General features: G+C 34.9%; 1 long non-coding RNA gene across 1 annotated transcript in view; it reads left to right on the top strand.

Annotated features, from left to right (window-relative positions):
* Positions 1 to 4000: 4000 nt before the first annotated feature.
* The window catches only part of LOC149784520 (uncharacterized), a 168224-nt gene continuing 148565 nt past the window's right edge, over positions 4001 to 23659 (top strand). Inside the window, exons 1-2 of the long non-coding RNA XR_016414151.1 lie at positions 4001 to 4300; positions 18311 to 18463. This is a non-coding gene — a long non-coding RNA (uncharacterized LOC149784520). The remainder of the gene's footprint in view (positions 4301 to 18310; positions 18464 to 23659) is intronic.

Here is a 23659-nt window from a genome sequence, read left to right on the forward strand (position 1 = left end):
ATTTGATCTTTTAAAATTTACAATTAAAAAATACTAAGATCATAGTGATATTACTCCTACTTCCACTCTTCTAAACCTACAGAAAGCGAGTTACAAACTTCGTTTTGCATAGTAATAACCAATCATGGCTACATTTCCAAACAAAGAAAAATGTATACCATCCGTACGTCGCCTGCTGGTTTTTATGACATTTAGACTGAGTCAGATATTGCTTTTCTCAGCAAATATCCATTAGCTTTATAATGAATGACAGCTTTATTATGGGTGTTACAACTTTACGATGGGTAATATAGCTTCATGATGGGTGATAAGCCCTATCCTGGTTGATACAGTTTTATGATGAGTATTACAGCTTTATAATGGGTAATAAAGCTTTGCCAAAGATGATACAGCGTTATGATGGAGGACACAGCTTTGTTGTGGGTGATACAGCTTTACGATAGATGTTACAGGACGATACAACTTTGCAATATGTGATAAAGCTTCATGATTGGTGATACAGCTATATGATGGCTGATACAGTTGTATGATGGGTGTTACAGCTTTATAATGGGTGATACAGCTTTATGATGGGTGATACAGATTTGTGATGGGTGATACAACTTTACGATGGGATATACAACTTCATGATGGGTGATACAGTGATATGATGGGTTTTACAGCTTTATGTTGCGTGGTATGACTTATGAGGTATAATTTCACGTGTTGGTGGAAGTAAAATCCTTTAAATCTTTAAAAACTGGCATTAAGAGTGGCGCAACAAAGTTTGTAACACCCATATTAGTCAGTACTCAGTTTCTAATACCCATATTTAGTCAGTACTCAGTTTGCAATACCTATATTTAGTCAGTGCTCAGTTTGTAACACCCATATTTAGTCAGTGCTCCAACACTCAAGAGGCTCACCGTACAAATAGAAAGTTGATCATATGGAACGCCAGAGCTGTCTTAAGATGAGAATATTTATTATATGCTGTGCTTTTGAACTTATATGGTGTACAAAAGCACAGCATATAAAGACGTTTGCACAGCATATAAGTACAAAAGCACAGCATGTAATGAAGTTTGCACATCATATAAGTACAAAAGCACGTCATATAGAGAAGTTTGCACATCATGTAAGTACAAAAGCACAGCATATAATAAATATTCTCATCTTAAGACTGCTCTGGCATTCCATATAATCAGGACACTTCGATCATAGGCAGACTAAACGAGTTTTCATATCTTTTTCTTGCTACAGAAACTATCAATGCTTTCTATCAAATGTTGGCGCGTCTTATTTTCAGGTTTTTATTTTAATACAAACAACTGCTATAATGAAGCCAGAGGAAATTCTTGCCAAAGAACTGTGATGTTAACTTTACTAAACTATCTACCATGATAGTTAGCAGCAGTCTAATGCCATGATATATCATCGTCAACTACAACCATTTCGGTAACCTAGTTATCTCCCTTAAAGCACAGTTTTTGAGAAAATGGCATTTTTACTGAAATATGGTTAGAAATTATTAAGACAGGAAGGCGCATCTTGTCATAGTGTAACTTTAAACCTGTGATCTGTTTCGTAATGACTTTTGTTTACATTTGAACTGGAAGTCTTGGAGAATTAATTTATTTGTGAAATCAGCTTTAAATATAAGTTGTATGGCATGGTTTCTGTGTTGTTTAGATTTGTGTTGGGTTGGTTGATGTTTTACAGCACAGGAGACGTTGAAGGTGTAGGCTATTTAACGCCGTGGCAAGTGGAATAAAGTGCAATGCCCGCGAAAACGCCATGGTGGCCCACCAGGCCTGGCTTGGTGGTAGGCTCCGAGCTCGCATCATTTGGCTGGGACGCTAACCACTGATCGACGGTGTTTTCTGTTTAGAGTCATATCACAATTTCCAATATTACACACATTTACACCAGGTAACATGACTAACTACGGCACGACCATATATAATGGAGTGGCGTAATGACCAAGTCATCCGTATGTAATTTGAAGTCAGTTTTTAAAAATGCTATTTTTGCTTTTCGTATTGAGTAACATTGGCATTTTTGTCTTGTAGTACATATATAACAATCTTATGTTTGAGATTATTTCAAAATGAAATTTACAAAACACATTGAAGAGTTTCATTCTTTCACGAGTATCTAATCAGTCAATCCTCATATCCAAGGTTTAAATTGAAATACGCACTTGCGAACAATCTCCCAGTTTTGTTCATATAATATTGCATGTCATTATAATCCTTTGTTCATATGTACTTCAATTACAAAAGAGACAACTTCATTTTGCTGCATGATTCTGTGCCGATCGATTATGTCATATACACTACACGGGTCAGTAATAAAGGTAGCCCAGTTAACTCAAAATGTGCACACTCACCTAGCCCAAAATATTGCATGGTTCTGTTAATCTACTTAGTTTTCTCCATCAAAAGAGTACGAAGCAGTACTCTTCACATGAGGATAAAAAGCATGTTTGCTTCCTAACAAACTACGTACATTGCATTTACAGAGAGAGAGAGAGAGAGAGAGAGAGAGAGAGAGAGAGAGGAGGAAGGGAGAGAGAGATTGAGAGAGAATATATAAATATGGTAGTATTGCGTTCCCGTACTGACCATAATAAACTTTAATTAAGTTGGTTGCCTAATAATAATATGTTCGTAGAGAAGCTTACAGACATTATTAATTAACTGGTGTTCATCGATGTATAGAAAAAATCATAGATATGTGAGGCACAAAACTTCCAAGGGGTATTAAAAGAAAGATTAGATCACTTTCTTAAGGGAAATCTTGGAGATATTGCAACCTCATATATTTGTGCTTTAGCAACTCTCTAACTCTTTTGGTATCTAACCTTTTAGATACTTCATCGTTGTTGACATAGACACTGAAAACCATATTTAAGGTACAATTCACATCTTCTTTCAGATATATAAAAACTTAGTCACCTTCCACTTTGAACTGGTTTGGTTTTGTTGATATATAACACAACAACACCTGTAGGTTATTTACTGCCGAGACAATTCGGGCAAAGTGCTTAGCAGAAGGACACAACACGGTAACAGACCCAGGCTGATCCTATAACAGGATTCCAACCAGCATAAATTATTGTGTCCTGAATAACAAAAAACCCTTCTAATAAAGGAAAGCCATTTAACAGTGACTATACCAGTATCAGTGTAACGTAATATAACACAATAATGTTGAAATTTCACTTTAATCCAGTAGTAGGTCTAGCCCAAACTGTAACATCTTTAATTTTTGTTAAAATGTTCGTAGGAAACCTGATGGTCTCTCCAAAACCACATATAGTATGGTAACGTTTCGTATAAAACTTAAGTTCGACATCGGTAATGAGAGTGTGTATGTGATATAGTACGAAACAGTATCACGTTGATCATAACGTGATTTCACCTAACTTGTGAGATATATTCAGCAAATATATGTCTTACAGATCAATGCTTTGGTCATATGAGACATGTATATAATGGAACAAAGGAAATTGATTTCAATCTTATTTAGGCCGTAGACCTGAATTATTGTCAATTAAGTGTATGATAGGATTCCTGAGCTACCTGACTTTGAAAGGATACATGTACCGTGTTTATCCTTGTTTTGAACAACTGTAGTGTGTGTTTTAATTGTTTTCACATGCAAAAATACTAATGGTAATCAGTTGTATTGTTTGACGTCAATAATGAGAAATGTACACGTCATTGTTACACTACTCTCACAGCTCACCTTTCAGGCTTATATATTTGGCAAGACTAAGTACCTCGCTATGGTGTTTTCTATCGCTGATTGCTATTATACAGGGACTACGAAAGAATTATTAAAGGCATACAACCTAAGTAAAAACGAAAAAAATTATATAGTTTTTTTTCAGTTCATAATTACATATTTAGATTAATAATTATGATTCGTGTTCTTACCGAGGCCGAAATCAGGCTAGTATCGGAAAGTTTGTGATAAAAAACGCGATTCTTCATTATTGTCTGGCAGACAAAAACTCGCTGTTTGCCACGCCTATATTCATGTAACCTCTTAGTTGACCTTTCCCGAAGATTAAAAATTGCAGCCATGCGCAAACGCGTGTTTACAAAAATAATGGAGGAAGCAACTAGATTGAAAGTCGGTAGAAAGCGAAATCTTACGGATTCTGAAAGGGAAAAGAATAGAAAAAAGCTCGCTGGGAAAATTATGGCAACACGCGCATATGTATTGGTGACCAGCATGAACGATGAAATGAAATGAAGTCCACTTTAAGCCTGAAAAATAATCGAGAGGTTGCCAAATTCTTGCTGAATAGGTGAGTCACAATTTTGCAATGAACAGCCAATTTGTAATACCGCCATTTATTTCTTATAGTTAATTCTTCATCATAGCTTTTAAATTAACATGCTTTATATAAACTGATATTATTCTATTTATCTTGCAATAAAATGTTTCAGTCATGCATCAATATAGCATGTACAGAACATATCGCTTGACACACGTGTAAATCATATGTGATAAAAGGCAGAAAAATTACAAGTTTTTCAATTGTAATATGGTGGGGGGGTATTATATTTATTTTTAACTGCACTCTTGTCGAAGCTAATATTTTTATTTTTAATTGCACTTTTGTCGAAGCTAATACTTCTATCACATAACAATGTACCACATGTTTCTAACTGAAAAAGCCATGAAATGGATATTTATTTAGAATGGAGCTTGCCCACAACACTATTAATATTATTATTACTGAAGCATAACAACACACGCAAATCACATCGAGTACGTGAGCCTGAGGTGGTGATGCAAATTTACAAGATAATCAACATCATTCTGAGTCAAAGAGGCGACTTTAGCGAGATCTTTTAATAGCGGTTATGATTACAATGATACGAATTGTCATATTTGTATTTAGTTTATCTTGCAACGTAACACACAATCTCACAAACACAAGTAATGCGGAATGGGAATTTTAAGAATTGCCCCTTAAAGGAACCCCTTATTGTCATGATACTCCATCATATTGCCTTTTTGCCTACTTCTTGTAATTTATTATATACAATGAGAAATCTATAATCGATACGTATATTGCGCGTGACTATAAAGAACTAAGGAGAAGGACACATGAAGAAATATGAAGAACAAAGCAATAATTACATCAAAAGAAAAACATGTTTGCCTCGACTTCCATATTACTTGACACGCGTCACGTGACACTTGCGACATCGGGTAATATCGGTAAATTCCGTTTCCGCATAATTAATTAGCAATCCGTATAATACGTTACTTGAAAATCATTAAATTTTCGTTGATTAAACTGACAGTTGTACACTTTATGAAGCTGAATGACGTGTAATTCCTCATTATTTGTACTATTCTTTTCATAATATCATTCATTTGCAAGAACAGAAAAAGTCGAAAATCTTAGGTTGTATGCCTCTAAAGTTTAGATTCGGATCTCCAGCTCGCAATCTTTGTAAAAGACACTATGAGTAGGAATGTGTATTACCGTCGAACATTCTGTAGGTATCACTAAAATCCTAATTCAGTTAGGAAGGAAAGATCGTGTAACAATACAATCCTAATTAAATATAGGAAGGAAAGACAGTGTAACAATGAAATCATAATTAAATATAGGAAGGAAAGACAGTGTAACAATAAAATCCTAATTAAATATAGGAAGGAAAGACAGTGTAACACTAAACTCCTAATTCAGTTAGGAAGGAAAGACAGTGTAACAATAAAATCCTTTTTTTATTTAGCAAAAGAAAGACGGTGTAACACTAAAATTCTAATTAAATTAGGAAGGAAAGACGGCGTAACACTAGCATCCTAATTAAATTAAGATGGAAAGACAATGTAACACTAAAATCCTATTTCAATTAGGCAGAAAAGACAGTATAACACTAAAAGTCTAATTACATTTGACTAACACCACTGTACTTTCCGACAGATTGGTGTTTGATGTGTTCATGATTATGTGTCGTGTCTTCATGCGACTTCCTTCACATTAGATCTATGGATACAAGTAAATCTGAAAATCAAGGTCATCAAGTCATTAAAGGAAGCAACTACAAGTGTGTACCAAAACTACATTGAATGTGGACGATTTGCTTGCAGATATTATCACAAATCTCATGATTGCGATAATGAAAGACACATATTGCTGTAATTAAATCTTTCGTACTGGGACTGATGTTTGAATGTTCTTATTTGTCTGTTGAAGTTATATGCAAATAACTTACAAATTATATTTTTCATAATTCATGCCACTATAACGACAAGTTGCACACCTTTAGTTTTGAACACTAAGGATGGTGTAAAATGGTCTGATAAAAGTCATTTAATAATACAAATGGTACATGATTAGGACTTGTATTCAATAACAATACATACGTGAAAACTCATTGAATAATACACGTGGTACCTGTGTAGGACATGTATTCAATAACTTTAGATGTGTCAAAACTCATTGCATAATACAAATGGTACCTGTGTAAGACTTGTATTCAATAACTTTTGATATGTGAAAGCTCATTGAATGATACAAATGGTACATGTGTAGGACATGTATTCAATAACTTTTGATATGTGAAAGCTCATTGAATAATACAAATGGTACATGTGTAGGCCTTGTATTCAATAACTTTTGATATGTGAAAGCTCATTGAATAATACAAATGGTACATGTGTAGGCCTTGTATTCAATAACTTTAGATATGTGAAAGCTCATTGAATAATACAAATGTTACCTGTGTGAGACTTGTATTCAATAACTTAAGATGTGTGAAAGCTCATTGAATAATACAAATGGTACCTGTGTAAGACTTGTATTCAATAACTTTAGATGTGTGAACACTCATTGAATAATACAAATGGCACATGTGTAAAACTTGTATTCAATAACTTTAGATGTGTGAAAACGCATTGCAAAACAGCTTTTTGACCTTGAGTGTAGATAACCTAATTATTCAATTTTGATACGACCCTACAAGGAATTTTCAAAAACAGTTTATGTTCTTCATTCCTATGACGTTTTGTGGATTTATTTATTTGATTTTACTGGAAATTCGTATCGTAGTTATATCTTTAGTTTCTTATCGCACACTTGTATGAAGTAAAAATACAAATACCAGGGACAGGTATATGGACCAGTTGCTTTTTTCTTTTTCTAGTTCACTATAGTATGTAATATTTGGCACAAGGTTTCCACCGGGAATGGAGGACCGGGTTAACAATGGCGTATCGCCAGCTTTAAGGGGAAAACATGGTCAGAGAGAGAGAGAGAGAGAAAGAGAAAGCGACAGATACAGAGAGACACAGAGAGACAGAGAGATGCAAAAACTATATACAGACGCTAACACATCTATTTAACTATCCATTCATACATGCATGCATGTCAGCAAACAAACGCATAATAGATTTATGCATGGATCCACAAATATATACATATGAATCCAACAATACATACATACATACATACTCACATACATACATACATACATACATACATACACGGATGCATGCATATACGCAAACAATGAAACACACATCATCCATCCATTTTTACATACACACAGTCATCCATCCACACATATATACACACACATCCGTACACACACACATACACACAAAACCCCACACATATCTACGCCCACAAATCTACACCCACATACAAACACGCACGCGCACGCACGCACACACGTATATATATATATATATATATATATATATATATATATATATATATATATATATATATATATATATATATATATATATATATATATATGGAACATCTCTAGTAGAATGTTAAAGTGAAAGAAATGTATATTTTACCTACGGCAGTGAAAATGGTGCCTAAAAACGTATAGCATGGATTGTAATCAAATGACATTACAAAAAACCCAAAAGCATAATATTATCAAAAGCATGGAATCTGATCAAATGACATCACCAAAAAGCTACAGCATGGATTGTATTAGCCAGAGAATGGTATGAGAGATAAATGATACCGTGTCTCTAAATTGCATGTGGAAAAGCATTTGTTTACTTTTTGAATGACTACTCTAAACATAATGACTTGGAATGCGAAGGGCATTATGATAGGAACGCCCTATCTTTGTTCATGTCTTCCTACGGTAGATATTATATGCATACATGAGCATTGGCAACATCCAGAGCAACTGCAATTTTTTCAAAGCATTGACAGGACATTTACTGCATTTTCGAGACCGGATAACATAATTGATACATGTCCATCGGAAAGAAAAAGTTCCTCTGGATTTGGAGAAACTGCAATTTTCTATCGGAAATCATTAGCGGTTCGTCCTATGAATAACATCGGGAACGACAGAGTTATGGCAGTTGAAATTAGCCTGCGCGCTATCAAATTGTTTTTCTTCCGTGTGTGGTTTCCTTCCACAAACGTCTCATTAGATGATTATAAAGGAATAATGGAAACTGTGGAATGCCTTTTTGATGAATATGGTCAAAAAAAGTTTAGTGATTATCTGCGGTGACTTTAATGCGGAGCTACACAAAAAAGTGACTTCAAAAAGTACAAATGGTAAAGGTTACATCCTTCAATCATTTCTAATGTCAACATGTGATATTTTCCCTTCTGGAATACCAGGTTATAGATATTGCTCATCAGACGGCAAACACTCGTCCTTGATTGACTACATTTTGATTCCCTCCTCCAAAATAGATTTAGTCCGTAGTGCCAAAATTGAAGATGACCATCATCTCAATCTATCTGATCATTTACCTGCACGAGCAGAGTTGTTAGTTCCAGACGAACTCCTAGAATCAATGTTTTCCAGATATCCAGTTACAATCAACTGGTGCAAAGCTTCTTCAGAACAGCAGGAGCGGTACAGAAGTGAAACCAATGAGCACTTAAACTCAGTGGAGCTACTTGTGCACAATATTCAGATGTACAAAACGCCCTAGTTACTGTTGCGACTAATTTACGCAATACAGCTGAAAAAATTCTTCCAAAGAAAACCTTCCTGCCACACTTAAAACCTTACTGGAAATTTATTAATGTGACTGTACTACATAAAGAGATAAGAGGAAAACGAGAGTTATGGATAAAAGAAGAACGGCCACGTGGTACACAATTTAAAACTTATGCAGAATATAAAAATGCGAAAAGAAAAATCAGAAACCAATTAAACAAGGCAAAAGAATATGAACAATTTAATGAGCTGGAAAAAGCTGCAGAACTGGATGTAGGGAAATTCTACAGAATAGTAAGACTTCATAAGAAGGGACAGAGACAAGATATTTCTGAACTAAAAGTGGAAGGAGAAATAATACGGGACCCTGATTTGATTCGTGACGCGTGGCGCCAGCATTTTAAAATTTTAGGTACTGAAATGCCAGATATTCATTTTAACGAATCGTTTGCAGCTGAAGTTAGAAATAAAATGAAGAATATTGTGGATTCAAATATTGATGACGGAGCAGATAAAGATATGTGTGAAATCATATTACAGAAAGACATTAAAGAGGCTGTACGAGAGCTAAAGAAAAATGATTCGTGTGGACATGACAAAATGTATGCAGAGCATTTAATGTTTGACTGTCAATCGATTAGTTATATTTTGTGCAAAGTGTATAATAGCATAATTTCCTTGGAAACCTATCCATGTCTACTTCAAAACTGTAAATGTTATACCTGTATTTAAAGGTGTGAAAAAAGACATACTAGATATGAATACCTACAGAGATATCTCAATCGTTCCAGTTTTTCAAAAAGTATTTGAAAAATATATTGTTGTAAAGGCTAATTCTTTTTAGTGAAAGGATCCATTTCCCTCATCCTTTACAACAGGGATTTCGAAGCGAGTGCAGTGGCATCACTGCAGCCTTTATTATAAAAGAGGGAATAGCCCATTATTTAGAAGGCCAGTCAAAAGTTTATGCTGCATTCCTGGATAATGCGAAGGCCTTTAATACGGTATGGCATGATGGCCTCTTTTATTAGCTATTCTATCTCGAAGTTAAAGAAAAACTGTGGATATTGATTAAAAATTCTTTTCGAGAAGTTAAGGCCCTTGTTCTGCTTAACGGGCATCACTCGAAACCATACTCAGTCACTCAAGGGGTAGGACAAGGAAGAACGCTATCAGCATGGCTATTCTTAGTCATGATAAATGACCTAATATCCTTGCTGGAGTCAACAAAATCTGGAATACAAGTTGGTACCTTAAGTATCCCCTGTGTTTTACTAGCGGATGACACGTCCTTGCTATCTTCGTTATTTAATGGTATGTCATATTTTCGAAGAAATAATCATGCAAAAATATAAGTTCATGCTCGGAGATAATTGGACTTCTATAGTCTCTTCTAGAACCTATGCTGGGGTTACTCTCTCCACAGATCTTTCTAATACTGCTGCAGTGAAAAATGCTTGTTATAAAGGAAGATCAGTATATTATTCCCTTGTTGGGACTGGCATTGGAAAGGATGGAATGAATCAAATTAATAGTACTAAAATATGGTCAAATATAGTACTACCTGTAATGACATGTGGATGCGAATTATGGTCCAACTTGAGCCAGTCACAGGTATATGATCTAGAAGTATGTCAAAGAAAAGGTGCAAGAAGAATTATATGGCTTGATCAGCGCTCTTCTACAGAATCAACAATTAGCAGTCTTGGACTGTAGTCAGCTGAAGGATATGTAGATCAAATCAAACTAGGTTAATTCAATAAAATCTGCAGAGCATATGGTTCACTAGCATGGAAAATAATATTCAACAGAAGAATTCTTGACTTCCTGATGCACGAGAGCGAGAGCGTAGGTTTTGTTAAAGATATATATCGTGTTCTTTTGAAATACCAGCTTGGCGTTTTTTTTTCCACCTGTACGTGAATACCCTATATTCTGTCCCGAAACCAGTCTGGAGAAGGAATATTGAAACGTCAATTTACTGCTGCGAAGAATCATTGTGGAGATCTAAACTTGAAATGAGACCTGAACTTTTACATTATGCAAGTGTCCATACTAGTCTTCAACCACTGGAAGCTTGGTAAATGTTTTCATAATAAAACTTGGACTTTCGCTAACATTGCCTATTTAACTATGTTTTCAATTTCAACAGAGAATGGATATAACTGTAAAGTCTGCAAGAGATTGACTACAGATAGAGCCAAGCATATGTTACTATACTGCCAAGCCCTAAACGACGAACTTAATAACATGTTTGAAAAAATAATAGGTGAAATAGACATTATAGATTCGCACTGGCTTTTATGTCAGGACAATGACTCATTACTTTATGTCCTTTTAGGCAAGAGAGTGGACATCTTTGATTCTTCTATGGATGATCAATTATGGCAGGCATTCATGTGTGTGGTGCCTGATGGAATAGACACAATGTACAGAAGAACAAATGAACTTGAAAACGATATATAATAATATGCTTGTTCAGTAAATCAGGGAAATGGACCCATTTCATTTCTATCTTATAAATTATCTACATGTGTTCTAAGTGAGAGAGAACATGATAATCCATTTAAATCGTTACAGTCGATGGTAAATAATTCCAATTCCTTTATTATTATGTGTTTAGATATTGCGTTTTCTTTACGTTTCTTCATATATATATATATATATATATATATATATATATATATATATATATATATATATATATATATATATATATATATATATATATATTTATGTGTATATATATATGTATATGTATATATATGCATGTGCATATGTGTGTATATAAGTATATGTTTGTTTATGTGTATGTATATGTGTGCATATATATATGTGTGTTTATGTATGTATATATGTATGAATATATGCATGTGTGTATATATATGTGTATGTGTGTGTATATATATATATATATATATATATATATATATATATATATATATATATATATATATATATATATATATATATAAGTGTGTATATATACGTATGTATGTATGTATGCATATATATATATATATATATATATATATATATATATATATATATATATATATATATATATATTGTACTGTAAGTCCATTAATGTCAAGTTATGTTCCTATCTTTTCTGTATTAACGAAACATTAACTAAAAGAAATCTCTTCTGAAGAAGAAATAAAGTCATACATACATACATACATTCATACATACATACATAGATACATACATACTCACATACATACATACATACATACGCACGCACGCAGACAAACACACACATACATACATGTATGCATGCATACATACATACATACATACATATCGAGGACTCGAATATGGAATCTAGTAGAGGCATATATTTTAAGAATCCTTTTGTGAAAAGTGATATAGTTTCTGCCAGAAAATTTAAAGATTAAACGTTGTCTTATCGAGGATTGTATTGTAGGATGAATACTATAGTAAGTGAAATTTCTCACTTTCGCAGTGCAAGCGAGGACGCACGCGTTTACAATAATTTTTTGTATTATCAGTTTAAACTAAGGACACATATAACCATTGATCTCAAGGATAGCAAGTGCAGGCAATGGAAAGTCCTGAACAATAGAGATTTCCATTATCTTGCAAAATGAAAACAAAGAAAACATTACTGTGCAGTGCCCGGAAACTGTCGTTCTTTGAGGGTCAGTTCTCTCAGACGTAATCGTGTTTTGTTTGATTCATGCCAGACAGATACCTAGCCCATTCTAAAACCAATCAATGACCACACAATGAAAATCCATTTTATCAACGTTACAGTCTGGTAGTCCCATACAATTAAAAAATGTGTTAAACAAAAGCACATGATGTAGTTCATTAGTAAACCTGTGTACCAACCATATATTGTTTTTCTGTACGTGTGGATAAATTTTCACTATCTATAAAATTCCTTGCAAGACGTCAACCTTTTTCACAAAATCTAAAATCATTGAAGTTATAAAATCTCATTCATATTTTTTTTGTTTGTCTTCCCAATATTATTAAGAGCTTTTCTATTTAGAGTTGTATTAGTTTTGTATGTGTATTACATTTACAACGTACTCTCTTACACTAATGGTCTATATATTTAAATCGACAGATGCCCAGACTAAGTTTTAAAATATGTAGATTATGCACAGTGGTACATGTTTAAAATCAAGCAAATCATTAACTCTTCACATAATCAAAATGCTGTCATCCTTGTGTACGTAATATATTTATGGTTAATGGTTACTTCAAACACCAAAGTGACAGCTTGATTGTTCCATACATTTGCCAAGAAGTACATAATAGCGTACATGCAACTTTAACCATTAGGAAAGCTTCTACACCATTCAGTTCCACTTAATATGAAACCAATATATTATTCATAAAATCACGGCCTGATTTTGTTTATAATATTATTCCTTTCAATCATATTTGGATTGTATTGTTTTTCCTCATATTTGCTGTAAATGGCAAATTTGTCAAAGAATTGAAAACTAACACATTTTATTAACATATGTTTCTGATATTTGTCTAACATATACAGACTCAAGAAACGCTATCTGATATGGAGACAAAAATGTCGAAAAATGTTCACAATTGGTGTGTGTGTGTGTGATTTTGATTTTTAACGTCGCTTTAACAATTTTTCAGTCATATCGCTACGATGTCTGCAATGTTGCAGTTTATAGTGATGTCCAGCACTGGGGCATCATGCTGCAGACATGTAGCATGATGTTCCACCCAGTCACATTATCCTGACACCGGGCAGACCAGTCCTAACACTAACCTCTTAATGCTGAGCGCCAAGCGAGGCAGCTATCAGTACCATTTTTGTAAGTCTTTGGTATGACTCGGCTGGGGATCGAACTCACGACCTCCCGCATCTGAGGCGGACGCTCTAACCACTAGGCCACCGGAGCGGTATATTCACAATTGGTCAATTTGGGTAAGAGTGTGCAACTTTCTTAATTTAGTCTTTAAAGATCGCGACTAATTTTAAATTCCAAAGATCTCTATGCGTTAAATCTTTCAAGTTATCTGATACGTTTGATAGAATGATAATGAAACTATGCTGATAATTATTGCGACAAGGTAATTATACAATAATAAGGTTATTTTGCTGAAGGTTATTTTTAAAAAAACAATAAAAAATATTAAAGGAAACTGTATGTATTTTCCAACTTATGTTATTATTTCACTTCTTTAAAAAGGTAGAAAATATTGATGCCAATTTTCTGCTGGTGGTTTACGTACTATTTAAGTAAACAATACACTGGTGTCAGAAGATACAGGGAGTGGAATAAAACAAAGCTGTTTAGTCGGTCATAAAATTTAAAAAAAGCATTATATATGGTTTGATAAGTTTCTTTATTTGTGCTCAAAAACTCATTTGACAAATTATACGGAAAAATATGCAAGTTTTAATAATCGTAACAATAATGTTACTTTTTTATGATCATAAAATTGAAAGACGTTTTGCAAATAAGTTTTCCTGACAATATGAACATATATTTTAATTCATATTCGTAATAGTGTATGTGTCTTCAGGAATCGTTTCGCTGACGCGCCTAATAACAATAATTTCTTGCTTCGGATGCATTATTAATTATAATTGTATTGACTTGTATCACTTTGCATTACCGTTTCCTGTCTGTCCGTATGTTCGACCATCGGTACGACTTGTAATACCTGCTGTCTGGAGAAAAGCAATACAGTTATCACAAAAGCATTTATTATTTTATAACAGTGTCTTCAGGTAATAACAAGTTCCACTCGATCACTCGCCTTTGTTCAAGATAAAGGCCAATGAGATCCGTTTGTATAACAGTATATACAGACCATACCCAGTTCCACATGATCACTGTGTTCATAATATCCGCGAGTTCAACAGATTTTTAAAACAGTGCTTTTTTATCTTGTGAGCTTTCAAGATTAATGGAATTTATGAGAAAAGTATCTACTCGGGGAATAACTTTGTATTTTCTGATATAGACTTTCTACCAAAGTTTGAAATTTGTTGTTGTTGTTGTGGGATCTAACGCCATTTTTCAGCACAAGATAGGCTATGTATGGCAGCCAGTATTAATGGTGGAGGAAGAACCCGGGATAACCCCGGGAAGAACCACCAACCCACGAGAAGCTACTGGCAAGCTCTTTCACATACACACATTGGCCGAGTCCTAGACTCGAACCCACGCAGACAGAGATGAGATGGCAGTGATCCGTAACGGAGAGCGCTTTAGAACACTCGGCCACTAGGGGCCCCCTTTGAACTTTTTTGAGATGTTAATTCGATCAGAGGCACACAAGATTTATAAATACATTCTTTAGAACATGCAAGGTGATTTCGACGAGCGTGAGCACTGGAAATCCACTAAAAGTAAACAATGAGGTAAAATCTATGGAGGGAGCAGATAATATGTTTGTGATTTACGTTTCGTCCTGGTGTCCTACCGTCTTTATATCCGTCCTACAGTTCCTTATTCACACCATTTATTTTGCCGTTAAGGTGGCGCTCTACAGTTTCGAATTTTGCATAGGGTTAGGATTTTAAAGAAAAAGAATTTCCCCGGCTTTTCTCACTGGTTATACTGGCTATTTAAAAAAGACCCTGTATATCTTAGGTATAATGCAAAGAACTTTTAATTCCCTTTATTTTGGTGTATGATTGATGGGTGTACTATGGGTTATAGAGTATACAGCTTGGCCTTACTTCAGATGTGCACCTTTCAAAAAAGTGCTAGCTATACTTGGTCATTTTCTTTTCCTGAACTTCAGAGGTAAATTGTATAAAAAAAGAGCCGATAACTTTTTCACATTTTATATATTTGGTAATTCATTCATTGCACTTTCAGAAGCTGGCATTGTCTAGTCTGGCAAAATTCATTTTCCCTATTTTAATAGCTGCTATATATAGTGTACTTTAGACTAATTCAGGCTGATTTTTTAACACAAGGGAGCAGTCATTTTAGTTAGCAGTGTGCTTAAATCATGTAAAATTTCCAAAAGTACAATATCCAAAAGAAATAGAGGTATGCCAACATTCTCTCCATTGTGCATGTTTAAAATGCGAAGTACCTCACCTTACATACGTCACTCTCTCAAAAGTACATATTATCTGGTGAGCGCCCCCTAAAGCATGAGCTATTTAAATATTCAAACGATCTGTACAGGTATAAACGTAAGGTGTTTATCATTCAAGTCTGAATAAGGTGAATATTAAAACGTTCCGTCCAGGCATATACATAAGATGTTTAATATGAATAAGATTGCAGATAACACACATATTCAAGTCACACACACACACACACACACACACACACACACACACACACACACATTCTGCCGTGAATTTTATTGAGGATGGAAGCAAACCATTACTGCCAGATATATTGCTGGATTCCTTAGACGTCACATCTTTGTATTACAGGGGTGTAGAGAAGCATGGGAAACTAGAACTGTAGATAATCCACCCACACACTTCCTAGTCCAACTCCTGCAGCTTGTCCTAAAACTTAATAACTCTGAATTTAATGAAGCAAACTACCTCAAATTAATGGAACCGCAATGGGTACAAACATGGCTCCTTCGTATGCTAATATTTTTATGGGAAAACTGAAGGGTCAACTTTGAGCATCGGTTGAACTTAAACCATATATAAATGATCTAGAAATGAAGTGGCAACATGCAAGAGAAATTCTGGATGATTTCATGTCAAAGGCAAACAACTTCCATCCCTCAATAAAATTCACGGCTGAAATATCCAACTCAAACCACGTTTTCCAGGACACGACAACCAGACTGGCAGAAAACAAACTCCATACAGACATCTACTCCAAACCAACCGACAAACACCAGTATCTCCTCCCAAGCAGCTGTCATCCAAAACACTGCATTAGGAACATCCCATATATGTGGCAGGGTCCAGTTTCGTAATTTGGCCCCTGGCAGATTTCTTAACTTAAGGCAATGGTGTGACTTTTTCAGCTATTATTGTTTACTATTTATAGATATGGATATATTTTTAAACTAGATGTTTCGGGCTTGTGTTGTTCTTGAAATTTATGTCAGGCATGTACACCTTCCATAGTAGCTCTGCAGTATGTTGATAGTGAAATACCATTAGTCGGCTAGGAAGAAGAGTTAGCCTCCCATATCAGTAGACACGTGTGTTCAAGGCAAGTAGAATATCTCAAAAACGGTTTGGATGACAACTATTCTTTAATTGCATCAAACTATTTAGTAGACAATGTTTTTAAAAAACTTCATCCAGGGAAAGGGCTTGCGTTTGCACTGTGAGCACCACATGCTGTCAAAAATGACCTTTGGATGCGAAAAATGCATGCATAAAATAGGGGCTGGTGTGCATAAACCTCTTCTGCAATGAACTGCCATTGACTTCTCTGGTTAAGTGAATACTATTCTTATGCTTTGTTTTCATATAGGTATCTAAAAATATGGACCTTTTGACCTCACTTGTGTATTTGATTTTTTATGATTTTTTTATACTAGGTCGCTGATTGCGGCATTAAATTTGTACATAAAAACTGGCCCCTGCCCCCTTAAGGCAAAATGATAAATTTTGTATGGTGCAGTCAGCCACATCTATTATACTTTTCTGTTTCTTTGTGTATATTTAAATAATTTTTATGCATTAGCTTCATTGTATTTCCTCCCTTTTTCCATATAACACTTAGTGTTGTATGTAATGCTCTTTGAAGAGGGAGGAACTGTGTTTTGTACCTCGGTGTGAGAACTGTTTACATCAGGACAAAGTAACATATTTTGGACTTAACTTACTAAATATGGGAACAAAATGGCAACGATAATGTATTGTCTTGCACTTTCTGTAGCTTTCAAGGTTTGCACCCCCATTTTTATGAATATTATTCACATTTCAATGCAGACACGCATACACAATTGCATAACATGTCAACATTTATTCTTAAAAGTAATTTAACTCCACAGGAGCAGATAGAATTCAGAGGAATCATACATAAACATACTGTTGTGAATATTGAATGTCACCAGTGGAACGGTCTTAGAAATAGTGATGCATATGGCATATTGCTTGCTATATTTTGCTGAGAAGAATGAAAGTTTTAGCACACCGACATAGTTTCTACCTTCATGACCCCACTCTGAAGTTGACATTAGAGATTCATATCTCACATTTGGGTGATAATAGGAAATGTTTCAGTGTTATGTATATATCTTGAAATTTCTAGGTTCAGTTAACAAAGGGGGAAAAGCTTAAAATTAAGTGGCAGTTTCATGCATTTGACATTACACATACAGTTTCTCCTCTGAAATTATAATGTTTTCACTGAATGTTAAAGGTACATCAATATCACTTGTTTCGTTTGTTTTTACAGGTCTCAGTTTGTATGGTAAAAGATTAGAATTAATCGGTGAGTCATGCTGAAAGAAACAATTGTTTCAGTCTCATCCAGATACTCATTCTGATCTAAGTGCACAAGAGAGTGACTTTGACGGACAGATTTAGCTTCTGCAGGAGTTGTTTTACGGTACGTGCTTATTAAAAGCTAAGCCGGTGAAATTCGTTTTACCTTGAACTGAATTTTCCACTGTACATATTTGTTTTATACCATATCTTATTATTTACTATGATTTTGTAAACTCCAGAAAGCATCAAAGTCAATTGTAAGTAAACTGGTGTCTCATAAAAAAAATTCTGTTAAACTGTATTGAGTAATTTTTATATGCATGGTCAATTTCATAGGCTATGTATCAATGAATTTATTTGATATGTCACCTTGTACGTTTTAGCGTCACACACATCAGTATATCAATAGTCCAGCATTGTCTAATGTTAAATGATTAAACTTTGACTTCTCCATACTAGCTTGACTTGTGTTGCGATTACCCCCGTCCACGACACACACCGACACAACACTGATGCTGCTATTAGCATCTCCAGAATGATAATGAAACGTTAGGAACTGCTCCTTTTATATCAATCTAAAAGTACTTCTAAAGCACATGATTTTTTAAATGTGTGATTTCTTTAAGTTTGCTAGAAGAGTTTATATAAACTTTTCACTTCTGTCACTGACTCCTAACATAGCATTTCTGTCATTCCCTCCTAAAATTTATAACTTCCAGATCTCTTCTTTACATTCTTGAAATATTGTAAAGGAAATTATACTATCCCCACAAAACCAAAAGACCCAGTAAATAGCTAAATAAATTTAGAAACCACCACATAAAAACCCATAACATATTATTCTTTTTTTAAAAAAGTATTAATAAATAATTCACTTACGAAGCACCTATAAAAAACTAAGGAAACCGAAAAATCGGGTGTCCTAGGTGTCCTTAACGAACCGAGTAATCAGCTAGGATTCCTGTCCTAGATGTCCTTAACGAACAGTGTAATCGGCTACGACTCCGGTCTCTTGCTAAATAAAGTATAAATAACATTCAATCTCTAAAAACATCAATTAATAAATAACTTAAATAGGTAATATCTAAAAACTTATAAATAACATAACGTAGGAAACACACCCTAAACACCTCCACTAGTAATACCATAATAACCTTGAAAATCTCTCTTCATACATGATATCTACTAAGAACCTCTATAAACAGCATAAAACATCCGCCCTCCTTTTAGAACATTTTGAAGAAAAAAAAGACAGAAAAAAAAAACACACACCAGGCAAATGCAACAAGAAACCAGCGATGTAAAGCAAGCAAGACCGTTCCCGAGCTCTCCTTCCCACTAATGACAGCCAACCATTCAACTGTAGGGACCTTTATGGACCCACAGACTGAGGCCAAACTATCAGGGTTCCTTGAATCCATAAAAGCCTGGGGGAGGTGGCACCATCCCCTTCCCCAGGAACAACTAGCAGGCTGCGGTGCAGTCAGAAAAAAGTGGCACATGCACAATTGTGCGCACGCCACTATAATTAAACTCAACAACAACAACAAGGAAATTTGATTCTGTACTGATGCTATGGTGGTAAACATAGATCAAATGCATTGCAGTTTGCAAACAATTTGAAATCTTTCAAGAAATGCAGTCAGTCATAATTCACAATTCTGCTATGAACTTCATTTGATTTCTCTGGTCAAGTGAATACTATTCTTATGCTTTGTTTTAATATAGGTATCTAAAAATATGTACCTTTTTTACCTCACTTGTGTATTTGATTATTTATGATTTTTTTAATGCTAGGTCGCTGATTGCGGCATTAAATTTGTACATAAAAACTAGCCCCTGCCCCCATAGGCAGGGTCTGAGGATACGCAGACTTTGATCCGACGATGAAACATTCCTAAAAAGGTCTGAAGAGCTACCTAAACATTTAATTTACCGAGGCTACGACAAAGACCTGATTACTGAGGCAACCCAAAGGACAAAACAAACAAACCGCGATGACCTACTAAAATATGGAAAGAAGGAAAAGGCTGATAGGATACCATTTATCCTGACCTACCATTCAGACAACCCCAAAGTAGGTAAAATCATCGGGAGACACTGGCCCATCGTGGAGTCGTCGGACGCACTAAACTTAATCCTCCCTAACTAACTTGTAGTGTGTGTGTGTGTGTGATTTGGATTTTTAACGTAGCTTTAACAGTTTTTCAGTCATATCGCTACGATGTCTGCAGAGTGACAGTTTATAGTGATGTCTAGCACTTGGGCATCATGCCGTAGACATGTAGCATGATGTCCCACCCAGTCATTATCCTGATACCAGGCCGACCAGTCCTAACACTAACCTCTTAATGCTGACCGCCAAGCGAGGTAGATGTTAGTATCATTTTTGTAAGTCTTTGGTATGAGTCGGCCGGGGATAGAACCCACAACCTCCCGCATCCGAGGCGGACGCTCTAACCACAACCTGTAGTCGCCTACCGGAGACCAAACAGCCTCAATGACATCCTAGTTAGGGCGAAGCTAACGCCAATCACTAATCAAGACCACCCTAGTCAATCTGTCCCCTGTGGCGATAAAAGGTGCAAAAGCTGTCAACATATTATGGAGACCAGAATATTTTCTAGCACAGAGACTAGAGAAAAATTGAGCATACATGGTCCAAACAAAACGTGCAAAACAGATAATGTAATTTATCTCATCACATGTAAGCTCTGTAGCCTTCAGTATGTCGGAGAAACTGAAAAGCTACACAAAAGGATCAACCTTCATATATCTGATTGGATGACTAAGAAGATGAAGCCCGGTCGCAGAACACTTTTCCTCCTCTGGCCACACTTTCAATTACATAACACTTATTGCAATTGCTCACAACCCCAATTGGAGTCCCCAAACCAGGAAGGAAAATGAATCTTACTGGATACGCCGTCTTAGAACATTGAAACCAAGCGGTTTAAACCAAGAAGACTAGATAAAGAAAGCCATGAACAAATCCTATTATGTTTTGCAGCCGGTACATTTTATTTTAAATAATTCTCTAAATTGGCCTAATAGCCTATGACTACCTTAACAATGAAATATCCGAGATATAATCTGCACTTACATAAATTTACATAAAATAACAGATGTCATTATGGCTCATCAATTTTCGGGTCAATACAAATATTTTCCAGTATCAGCAGCAAGCTGAATTAAACTAGTTGACACATAATAGAGTTAAACGGCTGAATTCCTGTGGAATCAGCCATGTAAAGTTTCGCAAATATAAAAGTTTTTCTGTTTTATTTGTTTGTCTTGTCTATGTTTTGTATTTGCCTTTGAAAAAGACTAATTAAAGCGCTCAGGCTAGCTATATACTTGTTTCGCAATGTTCGTGCGAACAATTTCTTACTGATCCATTACAGAGTCGAAAACGCTTAGGCAAGCTAGATACTAGTTTCGCACTGTTCGTTGTCAGTTTATTGCATTTATCTTAATCAATCCCTGACACACGTGATCCCTTGCTGGGCCCAGTGTACTTGAAAGGATTGGTATTCGCAATATGATTTGTATTCTTTATATTTTTCTTGCAATTTACATCCGAAGTCCTGGAAGTGAACTTGACCAAGCGGAGCTAGCGGGTTTTTTATATAGGCCAATCAGTATGCCCTATAACCCAAATTAAACTGGTCAATCATACACCAGAATTAATCGTTCTTTGAGCAATACTTAAGATACAAAAGGTCTTTGTAATAGCCAGTATAACCAGCGAAGAAAACCTAGGAAATTCGTTTTCCTTATAAATCTAATCCTGTGTAAAGTACGAAATTGTAGCCTGGCACCTAAAACGACAAAGAATGTGAACCATAGTAACGAATGTGTCGTCTTAAAGACCATGCCCTTAATTTAGAAAAGCTTTCCTTGTCTGATATTTAGCAGACCAATGTAGCAGTGAGAGACATTAGTCCGAAATATAACTCTCTATAATACACTTCATACTGATTTTATGGTAATTGCGTTTTAATTTTATCGACATTTTCCTACATATAAATAGGATTTACCATCAAACACGTTTCTTCTCACCACGTTTTGACAGAACGCGAATATCCTTGGTCTTCAATGTTGTTTCGATAAGAATTTACTGAATAATTTACCATTTGTCAACAGTCTAAGAAAACTATATATTTTTTTACTTCCTCCTGATATATCGATATATTTGTATGAAAGTTGTTGTTGTGGGCTTAACTCCAGGCTTCACCACACGATAAGCTACAGGCAAGCATTCTCACATACCCACATTGGTCTATCCCGAGTATCGAAACCACTTGCATACAGGTGAGATGGCAGTAATCGGCAACCACGCGGGGTACATCCATATATATTAAAGAACATAAAGCATTACTTTAGAATTCGATTTAAAAATGTTTAGTTCATCGATAAATAAGGCAATGTACAAAGGTAGCAAATAGCTGATCGAATTAACCTACGACGCTGACTTGATCTCTATTTAACTTTTGACACTACATTACAAATATTATTCGGTTAGTTAGGAACACTTACCACGGAACAACGGTGGTTCTTGTTCAGAGACATTTCACATTTTCCAATATTACACACGTTTACTAACACCCATTGCCATCACTAACAACGGCATGACGATATATAAGGGAAAGCGCAATGACCAAGGCATCCAAGTGTATTTTAATGTCATTCTTTATACTATTATTGCATTTCGTATTGAGTAACGTTGGCATTTTTGCCATATATAACATCTATATATATATATATATATATATATATATATATATATATATATATATATATATATATATATATATATATATACATAACCTTGCACTTGAGATCATTTTATTATAAAATTTAAGAAATACATTGAATACTTTAATTCCTTTGCCAGTATCTAATCAGTCATCCTTGTTGTACATTGCAATAAGCACTCGTGTTCAGTCTTCATTGTTATGCATACAATTTTGCATGACATTATATCCTTTATTCAAATACATATAGGTTACAAAAGAGACAACTTCATTCAGCCATGAGATTCGTGTGTCAATGTATTACCCATCTCATCTATACTACACAGTTCTATGATAGTGATAGTTCTGTTGACTCAAACTGTGCAGACGGTTTCAGGTTATGTTATCATCACCTTGTCAAACAGATTATGTGATATATTATCCATCAGCATCGTAACCACAGTCATTCACACATCAGGATAGAAAGCATGCGTTTTTGATAACAAATTTGAAGCATTTACACAGAGAGAGAGAGAGAGAGAGAGAGAGAGCATTTACAAAGATAAACTTTACTATTAATG

Source organism: Sinohyriopsis cumingii, chromosome 14, assembly GCF_028554795.1.
Source record: "Sinohyriopsis cumingii isolate HCF-2022 chromosome 14, ASM2855479v2, whole genome shotgun sequence".
Taxonomy (NCBI): domain Eukaryota; kingdom Metazoa; phylum Mollusca; class Bivalvia; order Unionida; family Unionidae; genus Sinohyriopsis; species Sinohyriopsis cumingii.